At 40.4% G+C, this 18651-nt stretch overlaps 1 pseudogene; it reads right to left on the bottom strand.

The window, feature by feature from the left end:
- Positions 1-5664: 5664 nt before the first annotated feature.
- On the bottom strand, positions 5665-6219 carry LOC105240627 (annotated as a pseudogene).
- Positions 6220-18651: the final 12432 nt, after the last annotated feature.

The following is an 18651-nucleotide window of genomic DNA, read 5'->3' as shown; positions in this document are numbered from 1 at the left end:
AAAAACTAAGAGGCAGCCCACGGAATGGGAGAAGATATTTGCAAATGACACAACAGATAAAAGACTGGTATTCAAGATCTACAAAGAACTTCTCAAACTCAATACATGGGAAACAAATAAACAAGTCATAAAATGGGCAGAAGATATGAACAGACACTTTTCCAATGAAGATGTACAAATGGCTAACAGACACATGAAAAAATGTTCANCTAACAGACACATGAAAAAATGTTCAAAATCATTAGCCATCAGGGAAATTCAAATCAAAACCACATTGAGAAACCACGTTACACCAGTTAGAATGGCAAAAATAGACAAGGCAGGAAACAACAAATGTTGGAGAGGATGTGGAGAAAGGGGATCCCTCCTACATTGTTGGTGGGAACGCAAGTTGGTACAGCCACTCTGGAAAACAGTGTGGAGGTCCCTTTAAAGTTAAAAATAGAGCTACCCTGTGATCCAGCAATTGCACTACTTGGTATTTACCCTAAAGATACAGAAGTAGTGAAGAAAACGGCCATATGCACCCCAATGTTCATAGTAGCATTGTCCACAATAGCTAAATTGTGGAAGGAGCCAAGATGCCCTTCAACAGATGACTGGATTAAGAAGATGTGGCCCATCTATACAATGGAATATTACTCTGCCATCAAAAAGAGTGATTTCACAACATTTGCAGCTACATGGACGGTACTGGAGGAGATGATGTTAAGCGAAATAAGTCAAGGAGAGAAAGACAATTATCATATGGTTTCACTCATTTGTGGAACGTAAGAAGTAGGAAGATCGGTAGGAGAAGAAAAGGAAGAAGGGGGGTTAACAGAAGGGGGAGTGAACCATGAGAGACTGTGGACTCTGGGAAACAACTTGAGGGCTTTAGAGGGGAGGTGGCTGGGGGATTGGGATAGGCTGGTGATGGGTATTAAGGAGGGCACGTATTGCATGGTGCACTGGGTGTTATACACAAGTAATGAATCATGGAACTTTACATCAAAAACTTGAGATGTACTGTATGGTGACATAATAAAAAATTATTATAAAAAATAATAAATAAATAAATAAATAAATAAATGAATGAATGAATGAATGAATAAATAAACTAGGTCTCACCTCATTGACCTTTCTATTGGTTTTATGATCTCTGTTTTTTTTTTAATCTCCAGTTTGTCTTTGTGATTTCCTTCCTTCCTTGGTCATAGTTTGTTCTTTTTCTTGTCCTTGAGGTATAAACTGAAGTTGTTTCTGAGATCTTTGTATTTCTTAATACCTGCATTTATTGTTATAAGTTTCCATAAAAACTGCTTTTGCAGGGGCCTCTATGTGCTGCTGTGTAAGGATTCTGGTTTCATTTCTTTTGAGTCTTTTAAATGTTAATGCCTTATTCCCCTTTTTAAATTTTATTCCACTGTTTGGACCTCTAGTACAATGTTGGATAGAAGTGGGAATGGTTAACATCTTTGTCTTACCATCATCCTCAAGGAGAAAGATTTTAATATCTCATCATTAAGTAGGAAATTGACTGTAGGTTTTTTGTACATTCCCTTTTCAAGAGAAGAAATTTCCTTCTATGGGGCGCCTGGGTGGCACAGCGGTTAAGCGTCTGCCTTCAGCTCAGGGCGTGATCCCCGTGTTATGGGTTCGAGCCCCACATCAGGCTCCTTGCTGTGAGCCTGCTTCTTCCTCTCCCACTCCCCCTGCTTGTGTTCCCTCTCTCGCTGGCTGTCTCTCTCTGTCAAATAAAGAAATAAAAAAAAAAAAAAAGAAATTTCCTTCTAAATTTAGTTTTTACTGTGTGTTTTTATCATGATTCGATGTTTAAATAAAACAAATGTTGTCTTAATATATTGTAATAATTATACACTTTTTCCTATTTAAGTATATTTTGTGGTATTTAAATTGGTAGCACTTTAGTGTGTGTGCTCAAACAATCAACTTTGAGTTCCTAGGATAAATCCCATAAAATATTTCTTTCAGATAATGCAGAAACAAAAGCAAGAAAATATTGGAACAAGATCACTTTTGAGAAAAATTGAAGAAAGCCTGACACAGTGCAATTAAAGCTAATATACCAAATTGTTTCATCTCTAGTTTTGGCAAAGTTTCTCCACAACCAAAGCCTTACACTGTGCTGAAATAATTCTCTGGCTCAGTTTTTGATACACAGAACTTTTAAAATGAGACCCTTAAAAATAAATAAATAAATAAAAATAAATAAATAAGTAGGACACTTAAATTATATCACAGCCTATCAGTTGCTCTTCAGTTTTTCTATTTTATGGTCTTTGGTGTGGCCTTTAACTGGTAATACAAGGCTAACAAAAGNATTTGGCAAAGTTTCTCCACAACCAAAGCCTTACACTGTGCTGAAATAATTCTCTGGCTCAGTTTTTGATACACAGAACTTTTAAAATGAGACCCTTAAAAATAAATAAATAAATAAATATAAATAAATAAGTAGGACACTTAAATTATATCACAGCCTATCAGTTGCTCTTCAGTTTTTCTATTTTATGGTCATTGGTGTGGCCTTCAACTGGTAATACAAGGCTAACAAAAGGGTTACAGTTTGCATTTTGACAAAAGAACACTATAGGTTTTATAAAGTAAGAGTTGTGTTTCCATGAATAGCAATTATGCCATCAAGTTTCCTTCCATCAGGCTTGTAAAAGTTTACTTTATGGTTGAACACAACAGTATTTTTCTGATTATTTTCACAGATATAACGCAGTGTAGGCTCAATGAGTTCAATGTGTTAACAATAGGGCTAATACCATATCTTCTATACTTAGATCTTGGTTGTATTTTCAGTAGGCTCTGCACCCAGCATAGAACCCAACATGAGACTCAAACTCATCTCCCTAAAAAGCCAAGATCAAGAGACAGATGCCCAACCACTGAGCCACGCAGTGGTTGAAGCAGGTGTATATACAGTGCAGTCTCAATGAGATAAGTATAAGGCGATTCCCATATGCTTCTACACATATGTGTGCAAATGCTTTATTTTAATTTCTTTTTCTTTTTTTCTTTTTTTCAATTTAAATATAGTTGACACGCAATGTTACATAAGTTTCAGGTGTACAACATAGTAATTCAACATCTCTGTACATAATGCTATGCTCACCACAAGGGTAGCTACCATCTGTCACCACACAATACTATTTATTACGGTATCATTGACTGCATTCCTTTTGTTGTACCATTTAGTCCCATGACTTCCTCACTGCATAACTGGAACCTGTATCTCCCACTCTCCTTCGCCCATTTGGCCCATCCTCCCACCTTCTTGCCCTCTGGCAACTACCAGTTAGCTTTCTGTATTTATGGATCTGATTTGCTTTTTGTTTGTTTGTGAATTCACTTTTTTTAAGATTCCACACATAACTGAAATCGTATATATTTGTCTTTCTTAGTCTAACTTATTTCACTTAGAATAATGCCCTCTAGATCCATCCATATTGTCTCAAATGGCAAGATCTCATCCTATTTAATGGCTGCAAATTTTCTTGTATATATATACCACATCTTTCATATCCATTCATCTGTCAATGGACACTTAGGATGCTTCCATATTCTGGTTCCTGTAAATAATTCTGTAGTCAACAGAAGGGTGCATACACCTTTCCAGATCAGTGTTTTTTGTTTTCATTGGATAAATACCCAGAAGTGGAATTATTGGATCATATGGTATTCCTATTTTTAATTTCTTGAATAAACTTCATACTGTTTTGCACAGTGGTTCAGCTATTTTTTCTTAATTAAGCATTCTCCCTAATTGCTGCCAACTTTTCATTGGTATCAAGAAGGTAAGAAAGTTGATTTTGACAGTTTTATTCTAGTTTATCCATTGCTTTTATTAGGGACAAAGTTTTAAAATATTGTTATTTTATCATTGTCACTTATGTCATTCACAGTTTACTGGCTTTTATGTGAACACAAGTATTTCTCAGGGATAAATGTCTAGAAGTGTAACCACTAAATTGTATGACATTTCCAGTATTTTCTTTTTAAGAAACTACCAAAATATTTTCCAGAATGGCTGTTCCATTTTATATTCCTACCAATAATATATTAGTGATTCAGCTTCTCCATATTCTTGCCAGAATTTCATGTTGTTAGTACATTTTATTTTATCCTGTGTCATGGTTGTGTAGTGACATTCTATTAGAATTTTAAATTTTACTTGTATATGGCTAATGATGTTGAAATTTTTAAAAAATTTTATTTAAATTCAATTTAGTTAATGTATAGTGTATTATTAGTTTCAGGGGTAGAATTTAGTGTTTCATCAGTTGCACGTAACACCCAGTACTCATCACAAGTGCCCTCCTTAATGCCATCACACAGTTGCCATTCCCCCACCCACCTCCCCTCCAGCAACCCTCCATTTGTTTTGTAGAGTTGATTCTCATGGCTTGTCTCTCTCTGTTTTTATCTTATTTTATTTTTCCTTCCCTTCCCTTATGTTCATCTCTTTTGTTTCTTAAATTCCAGATATGAGTGAAATCATATGCCATTTTTTATGTGTCTATTTCCCATTTGTATGTCCTTATCAATGAAATGTCTGTTTATAGGTTTGTCTATTTTATAATTGAAATTTTTTTTTTTTTTTTTTACCATTGAGTGTGTGTGTGAATGTGTGTTTTGGATAAGTCTTGAAAATATTTTTCATTCTGAACTTGCCTTTTCATCCTCTTAATGGAGTCTTTTACAGAACAAAAAAAAAATTTTTTTAAAGATTTTATTTATTTGACAGAGATAGAGACAGCCAGCGAGAGAGGGAACACAAGCAGGGGGAGTGGGAGAGGAAGAAGCAGGCTCATAGCGGAGGAGCCTGATGTGGGGCTCGATCCCATAACGCCGGGATCACGCCCTGAGCCGAAGGCAGACGCTTAACCGCTGTGCCACCCAGGCGCCCCAGAGCAAAAATTTTTTTAAACAACTTAATGTGCTTTAATTTTTCACTTATTTATTTTTTTGAACTGTGTTTTGGTGTCAAGTCTAAGAATTCTACTTCATTCGGTTCTTGAAGATTTATCCCATTGTTTTTTTAGAAATGTTTTAGAGCTGCAAATTTTACATTTAAGTTCATGATCCATTATTTTGGGTTAATTTGTGTGTAAGGTACAACGTACACTCTTGATTTAGGTCAATAGTGTTTTGGTTTTGTTTGCCTATCCATGTCCAACTCTACTGGCAGACTTCTTTTGAAAGGCTACATTTCCTTTATTGAAAAAAAAATTTAAGATTTTATTTATTGGGGAGCGAGAGAGAGAGAGAGCAACGTGGGAGGTTGGGGGGTCAAGAGCAGAGGGAGAAGCAGACCCCCTACTGAGTGCAAGGAACCCAAAGCAGGGCTTAATCCCAGGACCACAAGATCATGACCTGAGGGAAAAGCAGGTGCTTACCCCACTGAGCCACCCAGGAACCTCTCCTTTATTGAACTTCTCTTGCTTGTGTTTGTCAAAACTCATTTGGACATATATGTGGGGGTCTATTTCTATGTTCTCTATTCTGTTCCATTCATCTATGTACCTATCCTCTTCCAAAACCATAGTCTTGATTATTGCAGCTATGTAAGTCTTGAAATTGCAAAGACTCTTTCCTCATTTCATTGTGTCTTCAGTTGTTTTCACTATCGTCATTCCTTTGATGTTCCAAATAAATTTAAGAATAATTTTGTCTATATGAGCAAAAAATATTCCCTCTGCAGAAGGGCAGTTGCTTGGTGAGGACAGCAAAGGGAATGATGAGCAACACCCCTTTCAGGAAAGCAGCAAGCCCAACCTTTGCAACGACAGGATTGGTGAGGATAATTGAGTAGCACAGCTGGTAGCAGATGGCTATGTAGTGGTCCAGGGTCATAAGCATGAGCACCCCAGACTCCATCCCTGTGAAGGTGTGGATGAAGAACATCTGGACCAGACATTCATCAAAAACAATTTCCTTGATATGGAGCTAGAAGATGCAGAGAGCTTTAGGAATTGTACTAGAGCACATGACAATATCAGTTAGGGAAAGCATAGCTAGAAAGTAATACATGGGTCTGTGCAATGAATCCTCATAGCGGATGAGGTAGAGCAGCCCACAATTCCCTACCATGGCCACCACATACATGGAGCAGAATGGGAAGGAAATCCACATGTGTATATCTTCCAGTCCTGGGACTCCACTAAGAATGAATGAGGCTGGGGTCCAGTTTGTTTCATTCAACATTAGCATGATGAATTAGGGCTAAAATTAATGTGTGTTTTCTAGAGTAAGAAAAAGAGAAGGAAAATATACTTTATGGCTACTGTCTCCCTCCCATACCCATCCACGTCTTAAAATTCCATAGTGCATTTTAATGATCAACCAAATTTTTGAGACCCAGGGAGTAGGGTTTTTTTTTTTTGTCTATTTTTTGTTTATTAATTAAGGGATCTGTTCATCTAACAAATTCTCATTAAGCAATCTAAGTTCTCACCACACACTGATCCTGCATGATTTTTTTTAAGGATTGCAATCCTCACAGATTTATAATTAAGTGTAACTCTGTTATGACTCTTCCTAGGGATTTTGGTTAGAATTCCTTACTTTCCTGTCAATAAGTGTATGCATCTTCCTGTTGATGTGATCTCAAAAAGACTTCTTGATTACATCACCAATGACCCAACAGATATAATTATTTTATATTCATTTTGTTAATTGATGGACAATAATTATTTTTGATACTAAGCTACTGTTTGATGCATTTCTAAATGTTAAATCATTTATTCCTCAATGGAGCTTGGAGTCACTCAATTCAGTCAGTTTTTTAATTCACTCTTCTCACTTTTAAGACCCCATGCTTGTCCTGTACCTGGTCTAAATGCCTTTGTAGGATGCTTTCAAATTTATATTCAGAATAAACTTCCAGTTAAACCTAGAAAGCAGCTAATGTTGCTTCAGATGCTGAACCAATCACTGGTAACAAATCTTTCCTTTCTTTCTACTAATATTCCCATTTTCCTTTCAGACATTGCCTCTGAGATTATCTGGTGTCTATGGCAAAACAGAAAACAAATAAGCAAAACAAATGTCGCTTTGGATTATTGTTTATTTTTTAAAATTTTTTTTGGATTATTGTTTAATGCACTGATAGATTTTTCCTCAGTTATGCTAAGTCACTCCAGTTATATTTGTGATTCAATAAGATGTTGACATCGCTAATTTTTATTGTTTTCTCACCTGTTCTTTCTGACTTGCTTTACATTTTTTCCTAACTTTAGCAATGGGAACCCATTTCGGTTGGATCTGGTGGGAGCCAATATAAATGAAAATGTATGTTTAATATATCTAGCCACATATCAAATTCATTTCTCATCCAAGAGAGAAGTTAATTAATCCTAAATTCTGTACTAACAACTAAACTTAACTTTCGAGGTAACTAAATATTAGGGGTAGATAAATGGCATCTCATTGTTAATCTCTTTCTTTCTCATAAATATTTACTGAGCACTCTCAATGTGATGATGTGGGGAACCAGACCCAGTCTCATCCTCTAAAGAATTCAGAGTTTAATGGAGCAACCAAAGGGCACACAGTTAATCACAGGAAACATAACAGAAACTAAAATAGAAGTATGTGCAGGGGCGCCTGGGTGGCACAGCGATTAAGCGTCTGCCTTCGGCTCAGGGCGTGATCCCGGCGTTATGGGATCGAGCCCCACATCAGGCTTCTCCGCTGTGAGCCTGCTTCTTCCTCTCCCACTCCCCCTGCTGTGTTCCCTCTCTCGCTGGCTGTCTCTATCTCTGTCAAATAAATAAATAAAATCTTAAAAAAAAATAGAAGTATGTGCAAGGTCCAAAACAAGCACTACTTTAATAAAGTGGATGTGCATTTTTGGAGTGTTTGGAGGAGACGTTAGTGATTGTCAGAAAGGACCATGATGAAGAGAAGGTGTCTGATATCTACTTTGAAGGAAGACATGGTGTACGGGAGATACCTTTGCCAAAGGAATTCCAGAGGAAAAAAGTCAATATGTATAGAAATCAAAACAAATACAAGCAAGCAAACAAACAAAAAACCGCAAAAAAAAAAAAATTGAAAGAATCTTGTCTGTGAGAATTCATGGTATGAAGGGACCAAATGATAAACTGGACAATTGTCCAGGGGCTAGATCATAAAGACTCTTGTAGTTAGTTGTCAGATAATAGGGAATTCCTTGATAATGGAGAGTACATAACAGAGAATTCACAAGAATGCAGAGGGTCAGGAGTGAACCCTGTGGTGCTTGGAAGACTTACTAAGCAGTGAGAAAGTCAGGATCCTCCTCTTGACCCTTGTGGGAATACTCTTCACCACCCAGCCCATCCCCAGAAGAGAGAGCAGAAGGGCATGGAAAACTGAGATACTGTCATCTCTGCTCAACAGGTAAGCAAAGTAAGAATTAACGAGAGATGGAAGCTGATTAGAATGGCAGGTAATCATTTAGTTAGTGGACTCCAACAACAAGCAATATGTGGACCATGTCTGCTTCCTCAAATGAAAGGAGCTCTGGCCAAGTTTCCCAGACAACCCAATTGATTTCCATTAACCACCTTTCCAGAAACCCTGCAATGACGAGAAATAAGAAAAGGTGCCTATGATTTTCCGCAGAAAACTGTAAACTAATATGCTAGAAATTTTACCAATTTATTAGGCAGAACACTTTGACCCCAGAATTCATTTTTGTAATTCACTTAATCTCTTTGAGGTGTTTTTTCTCTTTCAATGTCTCTAAGATCAGGTCAGGACAACAAGAGTAGTGCCTTTCTGAAATATATGGATTTTAATCCCGTCTTTCCAATTCCTAAAGGTATACGGGTGGACAATTTATGTAAAATTTATGTAAATGTCCTTAAAAATTAGATAACCTATCCTTTTAATATGGATAAAAATACTATTGTAAGAAATAGTCTAGAAAGCAAATACTGAAACACAAATTAAGCAGTCTAATTTATGATGAAGGAAACCGATTATAAACAAAAATCGTATTTTCAAGGGTTGCCTGGCTGGCTCGGTTGATAGAGCTTGTGACTTTTAATCTCAGGGGCATGAGTTTAAGCCCCAAGTTGGGCCTGGAGCTTACTAATAAAGTGGTATTTTTGGCTGGGGAAGTGTTAAGATGGTGGAGGAGTACAGGAACTCCAATTTGTCTCATCCCTAGAATACAACTAGATAGTTCTCAAATCATTCTGAAAACCTGAGAAATCAGTCGGAGATCTGAAAAAAGAAATGCTGCAAGGATACATTAGAAAAGTGACTGCCATTTGGAAGGTAGGAAGTGCGGAGGCTTGAATCTGGTGTGGAGGATATGGTGGAAGGGAGGGATCCAGCTTAAGGAGTCTACTGCAAAGTATTATAAGCAACGGCGTACAAAATCAGAACTTTTAGTTCAGTGGGGGACGTGTCTGGCTTAAAGGTGCTCAGGTGGTGAAGCTGGGTGGGATCCCAGGTGTGTGGTCTCAGGATCCCCAGGGAGGCAAGAAGAATGGGGGTGCCTGAGTGCAGTAGAGTTCTCAGGCATAGGAGTGGGGAAGCCAGTTGAAAACAGGGAGTCTAGGTGTTGGGTTTCTACTCTGTGTTGCCATAAAATGTGAACAACTATATGGTCCTGCAACTGCTTTCTGGGTTGGGGCCCAACAAAAGGCAGAATAGTGGACCCTCCCCCGCCACTGTGAAGAACAGCTTGGGTCCACACCACAGGAGTCCATAAAATTTGGAGTTTTGGAAGTGAGGTGTGCACCTGAGATAAAAATGCTTGGTCACAGACTAGGTGAACACAGAGTTTGGGTGGAAACCGGGAGGACAAGAGTGATTTATTGCTTTTCTGTGAGGGCTCGCTGAAGAGTAGAGGGGTGTTAATTTTCAGCTCTAGGACTAGAGAGATCAGGGCATAACCATATTCATCCTGCCCATCAGTGCTGGGGCAGGCAGTTCAGGGGGCAAAACAGTGCCACACAGCGGAATCCAGAGCTGTTTGTTGTTAAGCCCTGCCTCTATGCAAGTCCACCTGAGAATCAACGCAAGAGCCCATCCCCCTCACCACAAAGACCACCAGCACAAACAACTCGCTTAAACCAAGTTTACTGATCATAGAGGGTTGCAAAGTTTCAGCTCTTATGCAAGACAGCATATAGCATTCTTTGTATTTTTATTCTTTAGTCTTTTAGTACTATTCTTTCCATTATTTTCATATTTTTTAATTCTTTTTTATTCTTTTTTAATTTTTATTTTTACATATATGTGATATATATACTTTGCTTATTTATTTATTTTTAGTTTCCTTTTGTTTTATTGTATTTTATTATATTATTGTTTTTTATTTATATAAATTTTTCTTTCTTTCCTCTTTTGGGATCTAGTTTCTTTTAACAAGAAGACAAAAATACACCCAGGATCTACTTTTTTGTTTTGTTCTGTTTCGTGTCTTGTTTGATGTTTTTCTTATTTTGTTTTGGTTTTGTTTTCTTCTGGTTTGCTTCGCTCTTTTTCTGTTGTTGTGGTTATTCTTGTCTTTTCTTTCTCTTTCTCTTATTCTTTCCTGACAAAATGATGAGACAGAGAAATTCGCCCTAAAGGAAGGAACAGGAGATAGTACTCACTACTAGGGATTTAATCAATATGAATAAAAGTAAAATGTCTTAACTACAATTTAAAACAATGATTATAAAGATACTATCTTGGCTTGAAAAAAGCATAGAAAACACTAGAGAATCCCCTACTGTAGAAATAAAAGAACTAAAATCTAATCAGGACAAAATTAAAAATGCAATTACTGAGGGGTGCCTGCGTGGCTCAGTTGGTTAATTGCCTTTGGCTCGGGTTATGATCCCAGGTCCTGGTATCAAGCCCCGGGTTGGGCTCCCTCCCCCACCAATCGGGCTGTCTTTCTCTCTCTCTCTCTCAAATAAATAAATAAAATCTTTAAAAAAAATGCTATTACTGAGATGCAATCCCAAATGGAAGCTCTAAAATTGTGGATAAATCAGGCAGAAGAGAGTCAGTGATATAGAAGATAAGTGATGGAAAATAAGGAAGCTAAAAAGCAGAGAGGAGCAGGAGAAGATGGCGGAGGAGTAGGGGACCACTATTTCAGCCAGTCCCCTGAGTTGAGCTGGATAGGTACCAGACCAGCAGGAATATCCATGGAATCAGCCTGAGACGCAGGAAGATACATCTGGATCTCTTACAAATGAACATCTCCAGCGCTGAGTATCGAGGTACGAAGCGGGGAGCCGTGAAACCGTGCACAGATATCGGAAGCTAAACAGAAGGGGGAGGGAGCCGCCGTGTCAGGGCGCCGGGAAGCGGTAGCCACCTGCAAGGGGGAGCGGACAGACCGCGGACCCGCACGCTTGAGACAGCAGGCTGAGAAGGGAGCTCCGGGAGCGCACGCGGGACGGCTGGCGGTTGGCGGGCCACCTGCACGGGGGAGCAGGCGGACTCGCGGACGGCACCCGCGAGACAACAGACTTAGAACGCGAGCTCCAGGAGCGCGCGCGCAGGGCGGCTGGCGGGCCACCTGCACCGGGGAGCGGGCGGACCGCGGACCCGCACTCTGGAAACGGCAGACTGAGTCCGTGAGCCGGGAGCGTGCACCACCAAGCATCTCACGGAGCTCCGGAGCTCCGGTGTGCTCACTGGATCGAGGCTGAGACCGGGAGCTCCGGGAGCGTCCGCGGGGCGGCTGGCGGCTGGAGGGCCACCTGCACGGGGGAGCAGGCGGACTCGCGGTCAGCACCCGTGAGACACCAGACTGAGACGGGGAGCTCCGGGAGCCCGCGCGGGGCGGCTGGCGGCGGGCGGGGTTGGAAACACAAAGGACAGAGACGTGCCGGCCCTGGAAGTGAGGGCTGGGACGCCGGGTGTGGGGCGCACAGCCCGGGATGCTGCAGGGTTGAGCAGCACCAACAGAAACAGAGTTAAAGTGGCCAGAACATCAGTGGAGAACGATCCGCGATCCCTCTGTTCTGAGACAGAGGCTGAATTTCAGCCGCTGCTGCTCTCTCAGAAGAGGCATAGCAAACCGCCAGGGAAAGCCGCCAGAGAACAAAAGCCCGGAAATACCGGCTCACAGGGTGCCCATCCCCATCCCCCCTCGCAAGGGACACAGAGACTCTACCCAAACAGGGTTTTCTGAGTACCTGCAGGCAGGCCCCTCCCCCAGAAGGCAGGCTGAAAAATCAAGAAGCCCACAACCCGGAGCGCCTGAGTGGCGCAGTCACCAAGCACCTGTCTTCGGATTAGGGTGTGATCACAACGCTCCGTAAGGAGTCCTTCATCGGGCTTCTCCACCGGGAACCTGCTTCTTCCTCTCCCACTCCTCTGCTTGGGTTCCCTTTCTTGCTGACTGTCTCTCTCTCTCTCAAATAAATAAATAAACTCTTTAAGGAAGAAGCCCACATCCCTAAGATCTCTATAAAACAAGGGCGCACGGCCTGGGTCCCAGTCAACACTTGGGCTCTGGACAACCCTGCAATCTCTCTTCATCAGAATGACGAGAAGGAGAAGTCCCCCCCAGCAAAGAAAAGATAATGAGTCTGTGGCCTCTGCCACAGAATTGGCCTCGGCCACAGAATTAATACATATGGATGTATCCCAATTATCAGAAATGGAATTCAGAGCAACAATGGTCAAGATGATGAGTAAACTTGAAAAAAGCATCAGAGAAAGCGTTGCTGAGAATATAGAATCCCTAAGGGCAGAAATGAGAGCGAATCTGACAGAAATTAAAAATTCTATGAGCCAAATGCAGTCAAAACTAGAGGCTCTGACGGCCAGGGTCACCGAGGCAGAGGAACGCGTTAGCGAATTGGAGGATGGGTTAGTAGAAGAAAAAACGAAAATAGAAGCTGGTCTTAAAAAAATCCACGCCCACGAATGTAGATTACGGGAGATTACTGACTCTATGAAACGATCCAATGTCAGAATCATCGGCATCCCTGAAGGGGTGGAGAAAAACAGAGGTCTAGAAGAGATATTTGAACAAATTGTAGCTGAAAACTTCCCTAATCTAGCAAGGGAAACAAGCATTCGTGTCCAAGAGGCAGAGAGGACCCCATCCAAGCTCAACCAGGACAAACCTACGCCACGGCATGTCATAGTGCAATTCGCAAATATTAGATCCAAGGATACAGTATTGAAAGCGGCCAGGGCAAAGAAATTTCTCACGTACCAAGGCAAAGGTATCAGGATTACGTCAGACCTGTCTACAGAGACCTGGAATGAGAGAAAGGCTTGGGGGGGCATTTTTAAAGCTCTTTCAGAGAAAAACATGCAGCCAAGGATCCTTTATCCAGCAAAGCTGTCATTCAGAATTGATGGAGAAATAAAGACGTTCCAAAATCGCCAATCATTAACCAATTTCGTAACCACGAAACCAGCCCTACAGGAGATATTAAGGGGGGCTCTATAAAGGTAAAAAGGCCCCAAGAGTGATACAGAGCAGCAAGTCACAACCGATACAAAGACTTTAAAGAGAAATGGCATCATTAAAATCATATCTGTCAATAATCTCTATCAATCTAAATGGCTTAAACTCTCCCATAAAACGCCACAGGGTTGCAGATTGGATAAAAAGACATGACCCATCCATTTGCTGTCTACAAGAGACTCATTTTGAACCCAAAGATGCATTCAGACTTAGAGTAAGGGGATGGAGTACCATCTTCCACGCAAATGGACCTCAAAAGAAAGCTGGAGTAGCAATTCTCATATCAGATAGACTGGATTTTAAACTAGAGGCCATAGAGAGAGATACAGAAGGGCACTATATTATTCTTAAAGGAAGTATTCAACAAGTGGATATGACAATTATTAATATATATGCCCCCAACAGGGGAGCAGCAAGATACACAAGCCAACTCTTAACCAAAATAAAGAGACATATAGATAAGAACACAGTAATAGTAGGGGACCTCAACACCCCACTATCAGAAATAGACAGAACACCCTGGCAAAAACTAAGCAAAGAATCAAAGGCTTTGAATGCCATACTCGACGAGTTGGACCTCATAGATATATATAGAACACTACACCCCAGAACCAAAGAATACTCATTCTATTCAAATGCCCATGGAACATTCTCAAGAATAGATCATGCTCTGGGACACAAAACAGGTCTCAGCCAATACCAAAAGATTGAAATTATCCCCTGCATATTCTCAGACCACAACGCTCTGAAATTGGAACTCAACCACAAGGAAAAACCTGGAAGAAACTCAAACACTTGGAGGCTAAGAACCATCCTGCTCAAGAATGACTCGATAAACCAGGAAATCAAAAAACAAATTAAACAATTTATGGAGACCAACGAGAATGAATACACAACGGTCCAAAACCTATGGGATACTGCAAAGGCAGTCCTAAGGGGGAAATACATAGCCATCCAAGCCTCACTCAAAAGAATAGAAAAATCTAAAATGCAGTTTCTATATTCTCACCTCAAGAAACTGGAACAGCAACAGAGGGACAGGCCTAACCCACTGACAAGGAAGGAGTTGACCAAGATTAGAGCAGAAATCAATGAATTAGAAACCAGGAGCACAGTACAGCAGATCAACAGGACTAGAAGCTGGTTCTTTGAGAGAATCCATAAAATTGACAGACCACTGGCAAAACTTGTCCAAAAACAAAGAGAAAGGACTGAGATTATTAAAATTATGACTGAAAAGGGAGAGGTCACGACCAGCACCATTGAAATTGCAAGGATTATTAGAAACTTTTATCAACAGCTATATGCCAAAAAACTAAACAATCTGGAAGAGATGGAGGCCTTCCTGGAAACCTATAAACTACCAAGACTGAAACAGGAAGAAATAGATTTCTTAAATAGGCCAATTAACTATGAAGAAATTGAGTCAGTGATAAACAACCTTCCAAATAATAAAACTCCAGGCCCAGACGGTTTTCCTGGGGAATTCTACCAAACATTCAAAGAAGAAATAATACCTATTCTCCTAAAGCTATTTCAAAAAATAGAAACAGAAGGAAAGCTACCAAACTCATTCTATGAGGCTAATATTACCTTGATCCCCAAACCAGGCAAAGACCCCCTCAAAAAGGAGAATTACAGACCGATTTCTCTAATGAATATGGATGCCAAAATCCTCAACAAGATCCTTGCTAATAGAATCCAACAGTACATTAAAAGGATTATCCATCATGACCAAGTGGGATTCATACCTGGGATGCAAGCATGGTTCAACACTCGCAAATCAATCAATGTGATACATCATATCAACAAGAAAAGACTCAAGAACCATATGATCCTCTCAATTGATGCAGAAAAAGCATTTGACAAAATACAGCATCCTTTCCTGATTAAAACCCTTCAGAGTGTAGGAATAGAGGGTACATTTCTCAATCTCATAAAAGCCATCTATGAAAAGCCTACTGCAAGCATTATTCTCAATGGGGAAAAGCTGGAAGCCTTTCCCTTAAGATCAGGAACACGACAAGGATGCCCACTCTCGCCACTATTATTCAACATAGTACTAGAAGTCCTTGCAACAGCAATCAGAAGACAAAAAGGGATCAAAGGTATCCAAATCGGCAAAGAAGAAGTCAAACTGTCTCTCTTTGCAGATGACATGATACTCTATATGGAAAACCCAAAGGAATCCACTCCCAAACTATTAGAAGTTATAGAACAATTCAGTAAGGTGGCAGGATACAAAATCAATGCCCAGAAATCAGTTGCATTTCTATACACGAATAACGAGACTGAAGAAAGAGAAATTAGGGAATCCATCCCATTTACAATAACACCAAAAACCATACGTTACCTTGGAATTAACTTAACCAGAGACGTAAAGGACCTATATCCTAGAAACTATAGATCACTTTTGAAAGATATTGAGGAAGACATAAAAAGATGGAAAAATATTCCATGCTCATGGATTGGAAGAATTAACATAGTTAAAATGTCCATACTACCCAGAGCAATCTACACTTTCAATGCTATCCCGATCAAAATACCGAGGACATTTTTCAAAGAACTGGAACAAATAGTCCTTAAATTTGTATGGAACCAGAAAAGGCCCCGAATCTCCAAGGAACTGTTGAAAAGGAAAAACAAAGCTGGGGGCATCACAATGCCGGATTTCGAGCTGTACTACAAAGCTGTGATCACAAAGACAGCATGGTACTGGCACAAAAACAGACACATCGACCAATGGAACAGAATAGAGAACCCAGAAATGGACCCTCGGCTCTTTGGGCAACTAATCTTTGATAAAGCAGGAAAAAACATCCGGTGGAAAAAAGACAGTCTCTTCAATAAATGGTGCTGGGAAAATTGGACAGCTACATGCAAAAGAATGAAACTTGACCACTCTCTCACACCATACACAAAAATAAACTCCAAATGGATGAAAGACCTCAATGTGAGACAGGAATCCATCAAAATTCTAGAGGAGAACATAGGCAACAACTTCTATGACATCGGCCAGAGCAACCTTTTTCACGACACATCGCCAAAGGCAAGAGAAATAAAAGATAAAATGAACTTATGGGACTTTATCAGGATAAAGAGCTTCTGCACAGCCAAGGAAACAGTCAAAAAAACTAAGAGACAGCCCACGGAATGGGAGAATATATTTGCAAAGGACACCACAGATAAAGGACTGGTATCCAAGATCTACAAAGAACTTCTCAAACTCAATACACGAGAAACAAATAAACAAATCATAAAATGGGCAGAAGATATGAACAGACACTTTTCCAATGAAGACATACAAATGGCTAACAGACACATGAAAAAATGTTCAAAATCATTAGCCATCAGGGAAATTCAAATCAAAACCACACTGAGATACCACCTTACGCCAGTTAGAATGGCAAAGATAGACAAGGCAAGAAACAACAATTGTTGGAGAGGATGTGGAGAAAGGGGATCCCTCCTACATTGTTGGTGGGAATGCAAGTTGGTACAGCCACTCTGGAAAACAGTGTGGAGGTCCCTTAAAAAGTTAAAAATTGAACTACCCTATGACCCAGCCATTGCACTACTGGGTGTTTACCCCAAAGATACAGACGTAGTAAAGAGAAGGGCCATATGCACCCCAATGTTCATAGCTGCATTGTCCACAATAGCCAAATCATGGAAGGAGCCGAGATGCCCTTCAACAGATGACTGGATTAAGAAGCTGTGGTCCATATATACAATGGAATATTACTCAGCTATCAGAAAGAACGAATTCTCAACATTTGCTGCAACATGGACGGCACTGGAGGAGATAATGCTAAGTGAAATAAGTCAAGCAGAGAAAGACAATTATCATATGATTTCTCTCATCTATGGAACATAAGAACTAGGATGATCGGTAGGGGAAGAAAGGGATAAAGAAAAGGGGGGTAATCAGAAGGGGGAATGAAACATGAGAGACTATGGACTATGAGAAACAAACTGAAGACTTCAGAGGGGAGGGGGTGGGGGAATGGGATAGACTGGTGATGGGTAGTAAGGAGGGCACGTATTGCATGGTGCACTGGGTGTTATACGCAACTAATGAAGCATCAAACTTTACATCGGAATCTGGGGATGTACTGTATGGTGATTAACGTAATATAATAAAATAAAATTTTAAAAAAAAAAGCAGAGAGAAAACAACTACTGGATCACCAAGGGACACTTTGAGAACTCAGTGATTTCATAAGGCAAAATGATATGTGCATAACAGGGGTCCCAGAAGATGAAGAGAGGGAGAGAGGGGCAAAAGGTTTATTTGAACAAACTATAGTTGAGAACTTCCCTGATCTGGGGAGGGAAACAGGCATTCAGATCCAGGAGGCACAGAGAACCCCCCTCTAAATCAATAGAAATAGATCAATACCTCAACATATAATAGTGAAGCTTGCAAATTTCAAAGATAAAGAGAATATTCTGAAAGCAACTTGGGACAAGAGGTCCTTAAAGCTACAAGGGTAGACACATAAGGCTGACAACGGACCTGTCCACAAAGACCTGGCAGACCAGAAAGGACTGGTGCAGCAGCCCCCGGCCAAGAACTGATGCTAAAGACAGAATAGGAAAACATGTTTGTGAGCCCCACAGGCTTTAGTGTGGACGTCAGAGCAGGAGCAGTTGGGAAGACCCTGAAACCCCCTCAGATAATAAGCAGCCAGGAAGCCTGATCTGCTCAGGGCAAATGCCAACCCATCCAAAACCTGATCGCTCCTGAAGATAGCCTGCAGGGTCTGTAGAAACATGAATAATAATAGGCTTCACTTGCTGAACTTTACATCATTTACTCCAGTGACCTTCACCATGATGTACTACTGTTCACGGAAGACTTCCGGAAGAATCATTAACTTTGAAGTACTCATACAACCAGGATGTGCTACAGACCAGGAGACTCCCTTTGATTAGCCTTGATTGTCTTTGATTGTTTATCGCCAATGAATACGTGAGGTTGTAGATGTTCTGGGCGATTGCATTCTTTGCTATCCTCCCCTGCTCCCTCGTTTCTTTCACAGCTAACCTGTCTGTGCCTCATCCTTCTTCAAATCACCACGGCCCCAGGGCAGCGCCATGGCAGACTGGCATGATATGTTCAATGTGCTAAATGGAAAAAATATGCAGCCAAGAATACTTTATCCAGCAAGGCTGTCATTTCAGAATAGAAGGAGAGATAAAGAGTTTCTAGG

The sequence above is a fragment of the Ailuropoda melanoleuca genome, unplaced genomic scaffold (assembly GCF_002007445.2).
Source record: "Ailuropoda melanoleuca isolate Jingjing unplaced genomic scaffold, ASM200744v2 unplaced-scaffold10745, whole genome shotgun sequence".
Taxonomy (NCBI): Eukaryota; Metazoa; Chordata; class Mammalia; order Carnivora; family Ursidae; genus Ailuropoda; species Ailuropoda melanoleuca.
The sequence above is the reverse complement of the archived record's forward strand: the minus strand, read 5'-3'. Positions and strand labels throughout refer to the sequence as shown.